Consider the following 14,459-nt stretch of genomic DNA (forward strand, 5'->3'; position numbering starts at 1 on the left):
CATGCCACTTTTCGATGTCCTTGGCATTTGAATGGCATGATTTATGGCATGCATTTTTGATGAACATTTACAGACTCATATTCAATACCACTGACAGATTCTCTCTCAAGAGAAAGGGGAAGTACTAATCTTCCATTAATTATGCCTCAAGGTAAGAATGGCCTGTCCAAAGAGTTTCCTCCTGGAGTTTTTTGGTTCTCTGAGGAAGGATGGCTTGCGAGTGAGTCCGCTGCTGCCTTCCAAAACCTGGTGCGCCTTTTCAGTCCCTTACCTCAATAGAGAGCTACAAGGACAAAAGTGAACAAAGGAGGCCTGTTTTGCCTGCCCCACTTGCTGGGCTGTTGTCTTGGCCCTTTTCAGTGAAGGGAGGGGGGAGCTGGGTCAAAGTTGAAGAACACTGAAAAGGAATTCAAGCTTCATGTCGAAATTTGAATTATAGCTTCAGTTTGAGTGCCGAGTAGATTAGTTCGAATTGAAATTTTTGAATCTGTGGAAGCTTAAGTGACAGATGGTGTTGGAACAACCTACATAGAGCTGGATGGCACACCCGAAATGTTGAGTGCCCAAGCGAGGCACTTGGTAAACATCTAGTTAACTGACAAAAGTTTTAAGACTGTAGGAAGTGCAGTTTGCTGCTGTACGCTGCGTTAAGACATTGGGCTGTGTGAATTAAAGGGAGGCCCCTGTGTCTGGCGCTCGCTCAGATGCACTTGTCCCATCTAATTGCATTGCAAATATTCTTCTGACTGTTCTGCAGCTTTCCCCTCTATTATCTAGTTGAATAAATACAGAAATGCCCAACCAACTTCCCTTGTAAAATTGCATCGCAGTGTTTTGGTGTTATCCACAGATTGTTTTGATGTGTGACAAGATACATCTGTCCTAAATATTGTCTAACCAGTGTTTTTTTTCCCAGATAAGTATATTTATGAAGTGTGATTTTGGCTTTCTGCTCCCAGTGGGAGTCCATTACTCTTATATTTGCTTTTGAAGTTTTTCCTATGGCACATGGTTTTCCATTCATTTTGTGAGGCAGCATCTGATTCAAAACGTTTCGGAAGGAAATGTTTTCTAGTGTGTGCATCACTAGAATAATAAAAGCAGCTACTAGGAGGTAGAGGGTACTTTCAATTTGGGTAATTTGAAATTCTTCCTGATATTCTGTAAAACTACAATTGGAAATGGAAAAATTGTAGTATTTGAAAACTGAAAAATTCAGAGTTGAAACATTAACCAAATTTTACTTTGGCATTTTTGACTACTTAAATGACTCAACATAGTCTTTTCTTCTGATGTTAGTAGCATGATGGCTAAAAGCCATTTTTGTAAATGTATATTTAGTACATTCAAATGAATATTTCTACTTTTGGGGAAATAACATTGACATGGCAATATTTGAGCAGTTAGTAACATGGAAATTCAGACATAATAAATACTGTAACGTAAACAACGCCTAATTTACTTCAGAATGATATATTAACTTACACGGCATGTTGTGTTTTACATGAATCATATACCTTGTGTGTTTCATGAATTTTAAGGTAAATTGCATTTTAATAGATGTGCTGGGGTTTAAAAAACTCCATGGTTATGTATGTGTTTCTAGTAACGGTTACTGTGATGTGAAATTATAGTGGAAGGTAAATAGATGTCAGGGGTCCATTGCTGTCCTAAAACCATGAGTGGGGTGAGGAGGGGAGGTTTATTAAACAGCAGAGAGGGAGTGAGTTCATGATCAGACTTGTTTGCTGGAACTGGGAATGAAGAGTGGAGGTGAAGGAATGTGAAGGATTCAGACGGAGAGGAGGCTCAGATGAATAGGAAGAATTATGACATCCCCAAGAAGTGTCCTATGGCAGATGGAGCCAGAGAAATTTTCAGTGAAGAGAAAGTGAAGAACAAAATGCTGTAAAGGTAATAGCTTAAAATTTGAAAGAAAGAGAAAAGGAAAAGAATAAAAGTTTTTATGGCTATTGCCTGGCTAATGGAGAATAGTCTCCACTTCATATTATCACTCAATATGAAATATTTTAGAGATATTTTACTGTAGTGCCTTGGGTCATTGAAGTAACTTGACATCATAAAATAGAAATAACTCATAAGTCACCTTACAAAAATGAAATATGATAAGACATTTACATTTAAAAGAAATGTATTGAGAAGAATTTACTAAGAATTGAAAGCTAAAATTATTTCAGCTTAAATTCCTAGCCAAGTCCACTCTATTTTCCAGCTGTTTTGTTCCTTTATGTACAAGTGGCCCCAGCTTGAGAAAGTTAGCATATGAAAATGTGAACTTTGGCCAGGCGCAATGGCTCAGGCCTGTAATCCCAGCACTTTGGGAGGCCAAGGTGGGCGGATCGTGAGATCAGGAGTTTGAGACTAGCCTGGCCAGCATGGTAAAACCCCTCCCTGCTAAAAATACAAAAACAAAAATTAGCCGGGCATGGTGGTGTGCACCTGTAATCCCAGCTACTCAGGAGGCTGAGGCAGGAGAATCACTGGAACCCAGGTGGCAGAGGTTGCAGTGAGCCAAGGTTGTGCCACCGGCCTGGGCAATAGAGTGAGCGAGAAGCTGTCTCAAAAAAAAAAAAAAAAAAAAGGAAAAAGAAAAGAAAAAAGAAAAAGTGTGAACTTATCAAACCCATATAGGGTGACTGTTCACATCAAACAGGATTCTTCACTTTGCGTAAGGATTATATGATGAGTGAGCTCCTGTAATGTATCAAAGTTCAATTCATGAAAAAATTTTCAGAAATATCTAAGTAGATAGTCTCTTGAAAGAGCAAATAGATACCAAGTGAAACCTAAGCAAATAAGGCTAAATAAAAATTAGTAAAGAGGTAGACAGGTGGGTCTGGGTGTGGTGGCTCACGCTTGTAATCCCAGCACTTTGGGAGGCCTAGACGGGAGGATCACTTGAGGTCAGGAGTTTGAGACCAGCCTGGCCAACATGGTGAAACCCCATCTCTACTAAAAGAATACAAAAATGAGCTGAGTGTAGTGGTGGGCGCCTGTAGCCCCAGCTACTCAGGAGGCTGAGGCAGGAGAATAGCCCGAACCCAGGAGGCAAAGGTTGCAGTGAGCTGCGATCATGCACTTGCACTACAGCCTGGGCAACAGAACGAGACTCCATCTCAAAAAGAAAAAACACACAAAAAAACATAGGTTGTAAATGCGGAGAGAATATATGTTTGTATAAAAATATTTGATATTTGCTCTAAATAACATTGAGGGGCCAAGTCTGCATGATAAAGGAAAGCAGATAACTAAACAGTCATCCAGGCATTTGGGGCCCTTGCTTATCTTAGCTTTCCCCATGTCTTCTAACTTCAGAAACAATCCTTGCTCTGTTCTGCGAGGAGCCTGAGCTGCTCTTCACATTATGCATGGTGGTATGTATCTGACAGCCCCCAAATTTGATAAATGAGTGAGTGCAAAAGTGAATGACTGAATACATGAAAATTGCAAAATGTCAGAATGTCAGGTGGATCTTTGTTGGAGAAAATTGGGGGGTTTTGTTCTTTGCCCTGGTTTGAAGACATAGATAAAGTCTAGACCATGAGAAACCAAACATTTATAATTTCATGCCTGGACTCTGTAGATTGTAATTTGCTTGCTGGTTCTAAATTAGGCACTTGAGCAAGCAGGTGAAATCATTCAATCCAGAAGGGTACTATTTTAAAAATTGCTGCTGTGGAGGTCTAAATGACATCCTTGTGACCCAAAAGAGTTCCTCTATAATTTTCTACCTTTGCTAATGGCAGATGATTCCAGATTTGCACACGGCTTTCCTTTTCCTTCACTGTCTGAAACTGGTGCTTGTCATTTTCCTCCGGAGGTCTCTGGGTGGCTGCATACTGACTGAGTTAAGCACTTTCTGAGATTGCTTTCTACCCTCTGAATTTGAAGAAATCAGAAGTGAGGCACACAGAACTGAAATGAAAAGCGAAGAGACTGGTATGTGGAACAGATCAGAAGCTCTCATGCTGTAGCTTTAAAAATGGAACTTTCTCCCCTAAGATGTGAGTTCAATTACAGCATGGCCTTTCCTAACTAGTTAGTGGGTTATAGGGGTTGGATTCAGGGCAGTGGTACCATATTAGAGACACCTAGAATAAAAAGTTATGTAACATCTTTGGTTAATTAAAATTTGAGAAGTACTAGGCTACTCCACATAGATTAAGAAACCTCAGTACACTGCATGGCTTTGGAAAAGTTACTTAAGTACTTCTTTTCTTTATTTAGAAAATAGAGATAAAACACAAAATCTTTGTCACCACCCAACCCTACCTCACAAGGGTATGTGACTGTAACAAATGATGATAAAATGAAAGTGCTAAGAGAGAAAGATGACATAAATCTATGTTATTACGTAGAATGCACTTGACAGTTTTTGCACCAAAAACTTGCTTCAGGCATATGTATGTATCATATATTCTTAACAATATATGTGGCTACTTGATTTTGAATAAATGAAGTGGTCTTACACTGCAGCCTGGGAGATTGATACCCTTATTGATGCTGCAGGATAGGACTGTTCTCAAAACACGAATTATAATCTTACTCTCCAAAAAAATGATAATATATATGTTAAAGTCATGTCAAGTCAATATGATAAAATGACAGTCAGCAAAGGTGTCAGCAGTGTTCCTTCTGAGAAGGAACTTTTTATTTTTCAGTTGCAGTCAATGTCCATAAATCTAATTGTATCTTATTTCAAGCCATAATCCGTTCATATTTTTTGAAAGGACAGTCAATAATTTTGTTGTGTGTCAGGCATGACTAACTAGCAACCCCATAAACCAATAAAGCATGAAACCATTTTAATATATTAAATTCATCTAGTGTACAAACTGCACGTACTTAGAAGTTTGAAATAATGGGAGATACATGCAGTGTGGCTTGTGAGCAGGTTTGTATATACAGTTGAGGTATTTTGCATGAATTCCGTTCCTCTGCACCTCAGTGAAGAGATGGAAATTAAACATTGTAATCATTATTGACCTGGACTCTGTCAACACAGAGTTTTAGAAATGGGAATGTGTTATGTGTTGAATTATGTCCCTTAAAATTCATATGTTGAAGTCCCAACCCCCAGTGCCTGAGAATGTGACCTTATTTGTAGATAGGTTCTTTACAGTTAAAGTGAGATAATTAGGTTAGGCCCCAATCCAATATGATTAGTGTCCTTATAAAAAGAGGCAAATTGGAGACAGGCAGAGTTGAAGAAGGCCTGTGGAAATGAAGGCAGAGATCTACAAGCCAAAAAAGGCCAAAGGTTGCCAGCAAACCGCCAGAAGCCGGAAGAGATAGGTGGAACAGGTTGTCTCTCACAGCCCTTAGAAGGGACCAACCCTGCTGACACTTGGATCTTGGACTTCCTGTCTCCAGAACTATGAAATAAACTTCTGCTGTGCAAGCCTTCCATTTTGTGGTACTTTGTTACAGCAGCCCCAGCAAACTAATACAGAATACAATAATAGTTCGTCTGTTTCTAAACCTATTCTTACCAAAAAATAAGAAAAAAAAAAAAAAAAAAGAGAGAGACAGGGAGAGAGAGAATACAGCTGCTTTCCCATACCTCTGTGTCATATATCTATGTCTACAGAGTCCTCCCTCAGTATCCAAGGAAGATTGGTTCTCAGACCACCCCCTAACCCCCAGGATATCAAAATCCGAGGCTATTCAAGCCTCTGATATAAAATGGTTTAGTATTTGTATATAACCTATGTACATCCTTCCATATATTTAAAATCATCTCTAGATTACAATGTAAACGCTATGTAAATAGTTCTTACACTATATTGTTTTTAAATTTATATTATTTTAAATTGTTGCATTGTTTTATTTATTTATTTATTTAAGCATATTTTCCATCAGTGATTGGTTGAATCTGCAGATGCAGAACCCAGGGATACAGAAGGCCAACTGTATCTCTATCTCTATCTCATCATCTATATCTATATCTGAATCTATACCTACACCTGTATCTATCTATCTATCTATCTATCTATCTATCTATCTATCTATCTATCTATCTATATCTGTATACTTTGTGTACCAAAGGAATACATATATAGTAATTGGCTGTTTAGAAAGTTATTCCTTGAATTAAGGCACAGAGATGCTGGGAGTGGTGAAGAGGGTATTAATTTTATTACCTGGACAAATGTTTGAAGTTGGTAGTTTAGTTGATTACCTTTTTTGATTATAATCAACTGCAACTTTGCTGCCTCCATCAAGTGTAAATTTTCATCACCTGGTAACTTAAAGGTACATATTTTGTTTAAGTCTCTACAGGTGCCCGTGCTGTGCCTTGGTAGTCATAAGGTTTCTTTCACCATGAAAAATGTTACAGTTGCTGATATTTACTCATGCTGAGGAAAGCAAAGCCTTAAATGAGCTAGCTCTTGGACAACATCAGCTTGAACACTGTTTCAGTGGGGCAGGGTAAAAATGGCATTGTGGAGGATTTTCCAGGTAGCTATAATCAGGCAGCACCACTATCTATTTGGAGAAACAGAATTGTCAAGAGCTTTGCTTCAACTTGAATATTAATTTGAATATACTGTAAACTCTAAAACCATTTCGGCTGCTCCTTTATGTCTGCCCACTTGGTGTGAATGGCTGTTCTTCATTCCTGCCAGCGACAGCCTTGTCTGTCTTGGATGGTGAGCTCCTCCAAGAAAATGACCTTACCTACTAATGTCATGTGTATGGCGTTTAATGAACTGTGACATACAAAAAAAGGGTCTAATTGTTTTAAATAATAGCAGCGAGATTATTTGGTAGGAAGATTCTTGGGATGAACACTGAGAACTTTTCAATTCTGAGTTTGTGTCATTCACTGATCTCATTTTAATATATAGACCATTTGCCAATTTGGGGTTTCCTCCTGGTGAATATGTTCTTTCCGTGCTACAGACATAAGTTTATTTATGATCCTGACAGGAGTGACTAATGAGAATCTACCAACATCCAGCAGAAAATAATTTTGAATTATGACTATTTTCATTATAGATATTCTCGCAGCTTCTTTTTAACGCACAAGGAAGTGAGGTGAAAATTGATTGACATGTTTAAGGCCCTAGACGGGAGCAGAGTACAGGCAATAGTTTGTATCTGAATATCACTGTTTCAATATGAGCTCTTTAGATCTTTTAAATATTTGCCCTGAAAGACAAAGTTCTAAGGACAGTTTGAAAGATTTATGGATAACACTGTCATATTTGGTGGTTGACCAAGGTCTGTTTGCAGATGTACTAACATGGGACCAGCAATGCCAGTTCTGTGGTAAATCACCAGCTTTACATACATTTTATTACTTTGAATGGTTAGTCTATATTTTCTTGCATCAAACTCACGTTTTAGAATTTTATGTACTAGATCACCCCATCTTTTTTCCTGTTCTGGACAACAGAATACATCTTGGAAAACCAGTTACTACCTGGAAAATGGAAATAGGCTGTGTTGTGGCTACCTGCACCTGCTCTGGTCATCGTCTAAGCATAATTCCAGCCCTCCCCACTCCCTCTTTGGTCTCCTCTGCACAGTTAGAAGTGGGGCCAGTCAGGAATATGCATGTGTTATACACCTGTGACCAAGAGATCCTCCATCACGGAATGGCAGAGTATCAATTACTTGGAATGGATGACTCGTGGCAGCTGCTGTCTGTGACCCACCGGGCTCTCTGCCCTGCACTGACAGCTGCACATCACATCCTGTGATCACACTACCTCAGCCACCTCCATGACCAATTCATCAAAAAAAGGGGGCTGAGCCTACTGATCCCAAGGTATTATTGTATGGCACCCTGCTCCCGAGGTATTATATGTAAAGTTGTCTCTCTGAATTTTAGGAAATGAGATCACAATGATTTTTATAACTTATTACTATTAATAAATAACAATCATCCCTGCCATTTATTGGTTGCTTAACTATATGGAACACCTTAATGAATTATTGCATTTAATCTTCACAAAAACCCTTTATATCAGAAGCTAGCCAATTGTTTCTATAAAGATAGTACAAATATTTAGGCATTGTAGGCTATTTGATGTCTCCAAAAATTCTCATAGACAATATATAAATGAACAGGCATGGCCATGGAAAACTTTCGTTTCAAAATTGGTGGCAGGCCAGATTTGGCCCATGGTCAAAATTTTCCAACCTCTGCTTTATGCTATTATACCCATTTTATATATGGGGAAACTGAGGCTTAGGGAGTTTAGATGATTAAAATGACATAGCTGCTAAGTTTCAGAGCTAGGATTCTGACCCAAGGAATTTGACCCTTATCCCTCAGTTGTAATTCCTGCGCGTTACTGTGTCATGCTACTATGATAAATAACAAGGAAATGGACTTTTAGCTTCTGCATGTTGAGAGTTATAGTTATGACCTAAACTTCTGAGGGGAATGTTGTATAGAGAACTGAGTCCTGAAGATGCTATTTAGGCAAGCGTAGATAGTCTAATCTAATCTACAGTACATTCAAATGATGTAATTGCATCCTTGACTAATTGAAAAAAGCTTCTAAAGTTCTTTGAGTGATCCGATATTGTAGCTGTTTTAGTCAATAGGATTGCAAAAAGCAAATGACCCTAATGTTTAAAAATATGTAAATTATTAGTTTTAAAATTTTGTTTATACGTTGGGGGTCCAAATGTTACATAGTAAGATAACATTTGCATATTCTCAAGGAAAAAGTTTTATTTTCACAAAAACAAATTATGCAGAAGAGTTTCTCCCATATTTAACATTAACTCCTTGAATGAGAATTCTAAAGGCTTTTATTTTCCAGGATGGACAACTCCTTTTGTGTTTTATTTCCATGGTAACAATTAAATTTGGGCTTAAGAACAACAAACCTACAAGATAACCATCCAGTTGACATGAATGGGCATCCCCTTAGGGAATTTGCAGTGCTTCATGGTGTCCAGATCGTACCTGAAGTAGAATTACAGAGGCCTGTTGTGTTTTTTATACAGCAAGCTCTTTAAAAGCTGAAGGTTCTCAGAGTAGGCCGAAATTAGGAAATACTTAGTTTTAGATAACAGTTCAGCACACACAAAAATATTGTGAGCAGCCAGACCTGAAAGGCATTCCCAGGACACCATCAAGAACTCCAGAACTCACAGCTTCTGACCTTTGGGTGAATGAAATTTTAGGAAGTGTGCAGCTGGCAAAATGGGGGCTTTATGTGACTAAACATTGCTGCTCATACTTTGAGGGAAGCTCAAAATGGAGCCACTCCCTAGCAGAGAAATCTTTGGAAATCTGAAATCTTTAAGTATAAGTGAGCCTCCATTCATTACTAAGAAAGCTGACAGAGGAGTAAAACCCAACTAGTGGAAAAGTTGACTGCTGTGCTCTTGTGTGTGAAGTGGTTACTGTAAATTAATTGGTGTAACAAATTATAAAGGGTATGGTTGATGAATGTAGAAAACTTTTTTCTGTTGGATCAGTTCCTTAAGTCCTTGGCTTAATTCACTTAATGAAAAAAAAAATGTAACCCAAATTTAAAAATGGAATTATGGTACTATGGACAACATTTTGTTGTAAAATATATTTTATAACTTTATTAAGGTATATTTTACGTATCGTCAAATGACCCACATTAAGTACAGATGCTTCTCTACTTCCAATGGGACTACAGCCCAATAAGCCCATTGTAAAGTCAAAAAAATCATAAGTTGAACCATTGTAAGCCATGAATCATCCGTATACAATTATTAATAAATTTATAAATTGTGCAACTATGGTAAGCAGAATTCTATTATGACCCCTAAGATTCTCACCCCTGGTGTGCATGCCCACGTGTGATACCTTCTTCTTGAGTGTGTGTGGGACCTGTGACTATGTTGGCATGTCACTTTCATAACTAGGTAACATTATATGGCAAAGGTGAAGGGATTTTGCAGATATAATTAAGGTCCCACGTCAGTTGATTATGAGTCAATGGAAAGGGAGATATCTTAGTTGGGCCTGAATTAGGTGTAAATCCTTTAAAAGGGACTGTTATGAGACCTAAGATAAATATTGTGCAAGAAACTAAAAAAAGGGGGAAAAAAAGGATTGTTATGAAAGAGACACTCTCCTACTGGCTTTGAAGAAGCTAACAACCATGTTATGAATTGCTTATGAAGAAGGGCAACTGCAGTTCTTCATGGGGAACTAAATTCTGCCAACAACCTAAGTAAGCAGGGAAGAGGACTCCGAGCTCCAGATGAGAAAGCAGCCTAAATGACACCTTGATTGCAGACTTAGGAGAACCACCTTGGCCATGCCTGGGCTTCTGACCTAGGAGAAGCTGAGATAATAAATGTGTGTTGCTTTACGTCTCAAGATTTGTTGTAGTTTGTTATGCATCAGTAGAAAACTAACATAGCAATGATCACTGCAATCCAATTTTGAAATTTTTATCACCCCTCAAAATTTCCTTGAGCCTATTTGCGGTCAAACTATGCTCTCATCCCATGGGAACCACTGACCTGTTTCCTTTCTCTACAAAGTTGCCTTTTCTGGACATTTCATATTAATGGAATCATATACTGTAGAATCTTTTATGTCTGGCTTCTTTCAGGTAGCATAATGTTTTTGAGGGTTCTCCATGTTGTAACGTGTATCAGTGGTATTCTCTGGTATGTAGATACCACATTGAGTTTATGTATTTACCAGTGGGTGGACATATGGACTGTTTCCAATTTGAGACTGTTATTAATAATGCAGCTATGAATATTAGCATACAAGTCTTTATGTGTCCCTATGTTTTCATTTGTCTTTGATAGATACTTACTAGTGGAATTACTGGCTTGTATGGTATAGTTATATTTATGATTTAAGATACTGCCAAACTGTTTTTTAAGTGGCTGTATCGTTTTACTTTCCCAACCAGGAATGCATGAAGGTTACAGTTTCTTGACATCCTTGCCAATCTGTAGTATTATTGCCTGTCATTTTTTTTTTTTTTTTTTTTGACGTGGAGTCTTGCTCTGTCACCCAGGCTGGAGTGCAACGGTGCAATCTCGGCTCAGTACAACCTCTGCCTCTGGGTTCAAGCGATTCTCCTGCCTCAGTCTCCCTAGTAGCTGGGATTACAGTCATGCATGCGCTACCACACCCAGCTAATTTTGTATTTTTAGTAGAGATAGGGTTTCACCATGTTGGCCAGGCTGGTCTCAAACTCCTGACCTCAGGTGATCCACCCGTTTCAGCCTCCCAAAGTGTTGAGATTACAGGCGTGAGCCACCATGCCCGGCTTGCCTGTCTTTTTTATTATGGCCATTCTAGTGACCGTGGAGTGGTATTTCATGGTAGTTTTACTTGCACTTTGCTAATGACTATTAACGTGGAGCATATTCCCATAGCTACTGGTGTATATTCTTTGGTGAAATGTCTAAATGTTTTGCCGGTTTTTAGAACAGAGTCATTTATCTTCTGATTATTGAGTTTGTTTTGTAAAAATATTTTCTGGGTACAAGTTCCTTATCATATATATGACTTGCGAATATTTTTCTCCTATTTTGTGGGTTGTCTTTTTACTTTCTTGATATGCCCTTTGAGGCAAAAAAGTTTTTTGTTTTGTTAAGTTCAATGTAATTGTTTTTTCTTTTGTTGCTTGTGCTTTTGGTGGTATATTTAAGAATTTTTCTCCTCACTCAAATTCACAAAAATTTACTCACATGTTTTCTCTTAAGAGTTTTCCATATACATTTTAAGATCAACTTGTTAATTTCATGGAAAAAAGTGCTACGATTTAAGGTAGTACATTAAATCAATAGATCAACTTGGGAAGAATTGCCATCTTAATATCAAATCTTCCAATTCATAACATTTAATGTCTATTTATTTAGATTTTCTTCATGTTCTCTTAACAATGCTTTGAATTTTTGATGTACAAATCTTGCATTTTTTGTTGAATTTATTTTAAAGTATTTTATTTTTTGTGGTGCTATTGTGATGGAATTATTTCCTTCATATCATTTTAGATCGTTTGTTAGTGACGTGTAGAAAGAAAATTGACCTTACATCCTATATCTTGCTAAATTTGTTTATTAATTCTAGTAGTTTTTAAAAATGGATTTCTCAGGATTTCCTACATTTGTGTCGTCTCTGAATAAAGACAGTTTTGACTCTTCCTTTCTTATTTTGATGCCATTGATTTTTATGTTCCTTATTGTACTAACTAGAAGCTCCAATACAGTGTTGAATAGAACTGGTAAGAGTGGACATCCTTGTGTTGTTCCCAATCTTAGGGGGAAAGCTTTCACCCTTTCGTATTAGGTATGTTAACTGTGGATTTTTTAATAGAAGTCCTTTATTTAGTTGAGAAATTTACTTCTATTCTAGCTTGTTGAGAAATTTTTTTTTTTATCATGAAAGGAATTTTTTTAAATGCATTTTCTGCATCTGTTAAAACTATAATGTGATTTTTGTCATTTATTAATATAGTATATTATATTAATTGATTTTTGGATGTTAAAACAAACTTCTGCAATACATCCCGCTTGGCCATATTGTACCATCCTTTTTATGTGCTGCCGAATTCAGATTGTTAATATTTTGGGATATTCTGTGTTCCTTAGGGATGTTGATATGTAGTTTTCTGGTCTTATAATGCCTTGGTTTGATTTTGTTACCAGAGTAAAACTGGCCTTATAGGTTGTGTTGGGAAGTGTTCTCTCATCTATTTTTTGAAAGTTTGTGGAAGAATAGAATTCACCAGTGAAGCAATCTGGGCCTGAATTTTTCTTGTGGGAATATTTTAAATTCTTACTTTTTTTTTTTTTTTTTTACTTCTTATAGGCCTATTTAGATTTTCCATGTCTCCTTGAGTTGGTTTCAGTAACTTGTTTTTATTCTTTTTTTCTTGAACTATTTTTGAATGGTTGCTCTAGTCATTATAATGTGCATCTTATTTTACTCTACTTCAGAATAATACTAATTTAATTCTAATAAAATATAAAAGCTTTACTTCAATACATCTCCTTTTCCTCCCCCACTTTTTTATGTTATTATTGTCATTTATATTACATATATGAATACTCCATTTAGTGCTCTAAGTATTGCTTTATAAAGTCTTTGTTTACATGGAAATGTGGGTTTTTTGGCTTTGTTTTTGAAGGATCACTGTGGGATAGTCTTGATAGATTTTTTCCTTCTTTCAGTAGTTTGATTATTTTATTCTACTGCCTTCAGACCTCCATTGTTTTTTGCTTTGTTTTTAAATTTTTAATTTTTGTGGCTACATAATAGGTGTGTATAGTTGTGAGGTACATGAGATGTTTTGATTCAGGCATGCGATGTGTAATAATCTTATCATGGAAAATGAGACATCTGTCCCCTCAAGCATTTATCTTTTGTGTTACAAACAATCTAATTATACTCTTTTAGTTATTTTAAGATATGCAATAAAATTATTATTGAATATATTCACTCTGTTGTGCTAGCAAATAATAGGTCTTATTCATTCTTTCTATTTGTTTTTGTACCCATTAACCATCTCCACCTCACCCCTACCCATTTCCCCCTACTTCCCACCCTTCCTAGCCTCTGGTAACCATCCTTCTACTCTCTATGTCCACGAGTTCAATTGTTTTTATTTTTTAGATCCCACATATAAGTGAGAACATGTGATGTCTGCCTTTCTGTGCCTGGCTGATTTCACTTAACATAATGACCTTCAGTTCCACCCATGTTGTTGCAAATGACAGGATATCATCCTTTTTTATGGTTGAATAGTACTCCATTGTGTATGAGTACAACTTTTTTTAATCCATTCATCTGTTGATGGACACTTAGGTTGCCTTCAAGTCTTGGCTGTAGTGAACAGCGCTGCAATAAACATGGGAGTGTGGACATCTCTTCAATATACTGATTTCCTTCCTTTCGAGTATATACCCAGCAGTGGTATTGGTGAATCTTATATTAGCTCTATTTTTAGCTTTGTGAGGAACCTCTAAACTGTTCTACATAGCAGTTGTATTAATTTACATTCCCACCAACAGTGTATGCAATGGTTGCCTCCCTTGTTTTTGATAAGAGGTCATAAATTATTTGGATTGTTGTTTCACTGTAGGTGGTGTCATTTTTTTTCCTGCTGCTTTTTTTAAAAAAGTATTTGTAGTGTTTTATTTTTTAAACATTGTGATGTCAATAGTGAGCTGAATATACTATCTTTACTAAAATTTTGTTATGAAAAAATTTTTTAAATGCAAAAGCAGAGAGAATAGAAAATCAGCTCCCCTGTATTCATTACCTTGCTTCAATAAATGCAAATTCATAAAGAATCTGGAATCCATTCCCAAGGAATTAACCTACAACCGATTCCTGGAGGCTTATCACTTTATCTGTAAATATTTTAGTATCTCTTAAAGGTCATAGCTCTTTGGAACATAAACACATCATTATCGTAAATAAAATTAAACATATTATTCCTATATTAGAATATCTAATC

This window comes from Mandrillus leucophaeus, unplaced genomic scaffold (assembly GCF_000951045.1).
Source record: "Mandrillus leucophaeus isolate KB7577 unplaced genomic scaffold, Mleu.le_1.0 Scaffold298, whole genome shotgun sequence".
NCBI classification, from domain to species: domain Eukaryota; kingdom Metazoa; phylum Chordata; class Mammalia; order Primates; family Cercopithecidae; genus Mandrillus; species Mandrillus leucophaeus.